The sequence below is a fragment of the Coenobita brevimanus genome, chromosome 66 (assembly GCF_032717465.1).
Source record: "Coenobita brevimanus isolate Jiangsu-jjx chromosome 66, ASM3271746v2, whole genome shotgun sequence".
NCBI lineage: Eukaryota > Metazoa > Arthropoda > Malacostraca > Decapoda > Coenobitidae > Coenobita > Coenobita brevimanus.
Window position 1 is genome coordinate 38,675,040 of NC_137019.1, and position 4,347 is coordinate 38,679,386.

Consider the following 4,347-nt stretch of genomic DNA (forward strand, 5'->3'; position numbering starts at 1 on the left):
AACCAAATTTTGGCGCCTGGTGGTTTAGTGGGTAATTATTGCACTCCAATCGGATTGAGCCGGAGAAGGTTTATATCCAAGGGATGGTTGGGGTTTATTGCTCACGTAATGCCACTCAGGGATGAGTGAGGCTGGTCACTCTCATCTTAAATGTCGGGACCAACTCCCTAGCCCCGGGCTCCTACGCTCCTCATGGGGCAACGTAGGATTGGATGATGGATGGATGGATGGTAAGTGTAGGGGTCAGGTGTACATGTAATACTGGCAGTGTAAGTGTAGGGGTGTACATGTAATACTGGCAGTGTAAGTGTAGGGGTGTACATGTAATACTGGCAGTGTAAGTGTAGGGGTGTACATGTAATACTGGCAGTGTAAGTGTAGGGGTGTACATGTAATACTGGCAGTGTAAGTGTAGGGGTCAGGTGTACATGTAATACTGGCAGTGTAAGTGTAGGGGTGTACATGTAATACTGGCAGTGTAAGTGTAGGGGTGTACATGTAATACTGGCAGTGTAAGTGTAGGGGTCAGGTGTACATGTAATACTGGCAGTGTAAGTGTAGGGGTCAGGTGTACATGTAATACTGGCAGTGTAAGTGTAGGGGTGTACATGTAATACTGGCAGTGTAAGTGTAGGGGTGTACATGTAATACTGGTAGTGTAAGTGTAGGGGTCAGGTGTACATGTAATACTGGCAGTGTAAGTGTAGGGGTCAGGTGTACATGTAATACTGGCAGTGTAAGTGTAGGGGTGTACATGTAATACTGGAAGTGTAAGTGTAGGGGTCAGGTGTACATGTAATACTGGCAGTGTAAGTGTAGGGGTGTACATGTAATACTGGCAGTGTAAGTGTAGGGGTCAGGTGTACATGTAAAACTGGCAGTGTAAGTGTAGGGGTGTACATGTAATACTGGCAGTGTAAGTGTAGTGGTGTACATGTAATACTGGCAGTGTAAGTGTAGGGGTGTACATGTAATACTGGCAGTGTAAGTGTAGGGGTCAGGTGTACATGTAATACTGGCAGTGTACGTGTAGGGGTGTACATGTAATACTGGCAGTGTAAGTGTAGGAGTGTACATGTAATACTGGCAGTGTAAGTGTAGGGGTGTACATGTAATACTGGCAGTGTAAGTGTAGGGGTGTACATGTAATACTGGCAGTGTAAGTGTAGGGGTCAGGTGTACATGTAATACTGGCAGTGTAAGTGTAGGGGTCAGGTGTACATGTAATACTGGCAGTGTAAGTGTAGGGGTGTACATGTAATACTGGCAGTGTAAGTGTAGGGGTGTACATGTAATACTGGCAGTGTAAGTGTAGGGGTCAGGTGTACATGTAATACTGGCAGTGTAAGTGTAGGGGTCAGGTGTACATGTAATACTGGCAGTGTAAGTGTAGGGGTGTACATGTAATACTGGCAGTGTAAGTGTAGGGGTCAGGTGTACATGTAATACTGGCAGTGTAAGTGTAGGGGTCAGGTGTACATGTAATACTGGCAGTGTAAGTGTTGGGGTCAGGTGTACATGTAATACTGGCAGTGTAAGTGTAGGGGTGTACATGTAATACTGGCAGTGTAAGTGTAGGGGTGTACATGTAATACTGGCAGTGTAAGTGTAGGGGTGTACATGTAATACTGGCAGTGTAAGTGTAGGGGTGTACATGTAATACTGGCAGTGTAAGTGTAGGGGTCAGGTGTACATGTAATACTGGCAGTGTAAGTGTAGGGGTCAGGTGTACATGTAATACTGGCAGTGTAAGTGTAGGGGTCAGGTGTACACATGTGTATTCCAAACTTTTCCTTGTCATTCCCCAAATCAACACGGAACTATCTGATGCCCCCCCCCCTGCCATCCAACTACTACTACTACTACTACTACTACTACTAAAACTACTACTACTACCACCACTACTACTACTACTACTGCCACTACTACTACTACTACTACTACTATTACTACGACTACCACCACTACTACTACTACCACTACTATTACTGTACTACTACCACCAGTACTACTACTACATTCTTAGCCTCTTTCCAAACACCTTCTTCCTACACTTTCCACTCTCTCTCTCTCTCTCTCTCTCTCTCCCTCTCTCTCTCTCCCTCCCTCCCTGCATCTGCATCACCCTTGTAGGTCACTGGTGTTCTGTCGGTCACCACCAATTCATTCTCTCTCTCTCTCTCTCCCTCTCTCTCTCTCCCTCCCTCCCTGCATCTGCATCACCCTTGTAGGTCACTGGTGTTCTGTCGGTCACCACCAATTCATTCTCTCTCTCTCTCTCTCTCTCTCTCTCTCCCTCCCTCCCTGCATCTGCATCACCCTTGTAGGTCACTGGTGTTCTGTCGGTCACCACCAATTCATTCTCTCTCTCTCTCTCTCTCCCTCTCTCTCTCTCCCTCCCTCCCTGCATCTGCATCACCCTTGTAGGTCACTGGTGTTCTGTCGGTCACCACCAATTCATTCTCTCTCTCTCTCTCTCTCTCTCTCTCTCCCTCCCTCCCTGCATCTGCATCACCCTTGTAGGTCACTGGTGTTCTGTCGGTCACCACCAATTCATTCTCTCTCTCTCTCTCTCCCTCTCTCTCTCTCTCCTCCTCCCTGCATCTGCGAGTGATTTCACCCTCGATAATCTGGAAGCTGATCTGAGGTGGCAGTAAGGGTGAAGAGATGACAGTATTTGTGTATGGTATCGTGTGCTGGGTGTTGTTTTGATGTTCCTTGGTGTGGGTGGATGTGCTGCCATGTAATATAGTGTATGTTGTGGGTTCGTGGAGGCTGCAGCAAGAAACTCCGTGCCTCTCATGTTCAGGTGATCCTGGCTGACTTTGAGGACTTTGGTTTCTTGATGTACATGGTCTGTGGGTGTAGTAGCTGCTGTGCAGCCTGTGACTGACTTTTAGGGCCTTGTTCTGTATGGTCTGTAGAGCGTTGTAGTGTGTTTTGGAGAGGTTAGGAGCCCCAGGCAGGGCTTGCACAGACTATCACTGAATGCATGTATTGTTTGTGTACTGTGGTGGTGGTTTCTTTGTTGTGTCCAAATGTTGTATGGGCAAGTGACCTTCAAGCAGCATTGAGTCTTGGTGTTATTTTATTTTTAATGTTTATGATGTGGTGTTTAAATGACATTGATGTAGGTTACATCAAGGATTTTATGTGTGTGTGTGGTAGGGGAGTGTTGGTCATGAAGAGGAATTGAATGTGACTGTGTTCTGCTGTCCAGTTTGTGAGAAGGGTCACTGTAGATTTGGTTAGCTATTTTAAGCCTGTTTATGGTGAACCATTCGTGTAGTGTGTTGAGGTGGGTTGGACATGTGTGCAGCTGTGTTTATGTTTTGGTGCGTACATGTAAGTGTTATATCATCTGCATAGGAAGCTGTGTGTATCTGTGGTGTGTAGGGGTGTGGGTATGTCACGTATGTATAGGTTAAAGAATGTAGGGGACAAAATACTTTCTGATGTTAGAAGACTGACTCATGAATGTTATGTGTGCACATCTGCCTGCTAAGTTGTTTGCCAGCCATCTCTTTGTGTTATTGTGCATGTTTTTGTTATTTTGTTTAAGGAGGTTGTGGCAGGGGATGGCATCAAAAGCTTTGTTAATGTTCAGTGTGATTAGGAGTGTTCTGTGTGGTGGCCTAGTTGAATTCGATGCCATCTAAAACTCTCTGTGTAAGGTTTGTAAGAAGGGTGTTTGTGGGAGTGAAGTGGCCTAAAGCCATGTTGTGGTTGGGCTAGGGGAATGTGAGGTGTCACTAGTTGTAGTACCAGTCGTTCAGTGACTTTTAGAGAGTGCAGAGGAGTGCAGATGGGGCGGTGTGAGGAGGGTAAATGTGGGGTCTTTGTTGGGTTTAAGGATAGTGATGTTAATGCCATGCTTTCAGATGTTGGGTATTATGTTGTGTGAGTAGCTGTAGTTTGATATGTTGGTGAGTGCTTGTATGCCTTGTGGTCCAAGGTGTTTAAGGTGAATGTCGTTTATGTTGTCTGGTCCACAGGTAGATGAGTGCTTAAGGTTGTTAATGATGTGCTTCGTCTGGTTGTAAGTGAAAGGTGCGTAGTCTGGGTCTGTGGGGAACTGTCCCTTATGTCGGATGATACGTCACTGTCTTCGTGGGATGGGGGTTTAGATGGCTGACTTGTGAAAAGTGATTGATGAGAGTGTTTGCTTGTTATTGTTTACCACTTGAGGGTATGGTGTCTGTTGTTGTGATGGTGCATGTGATTGTGTGATGTTGCTGTTGGAAAGTGGGGATGCTGTTTTTAGTGTTTTGTAGAATTTGCTGATGTTTGTTTTGTGGTCGTGTTTGGAGGTAATTTTTCCAGTTTAGTGTTTGCTGTTCTGATATT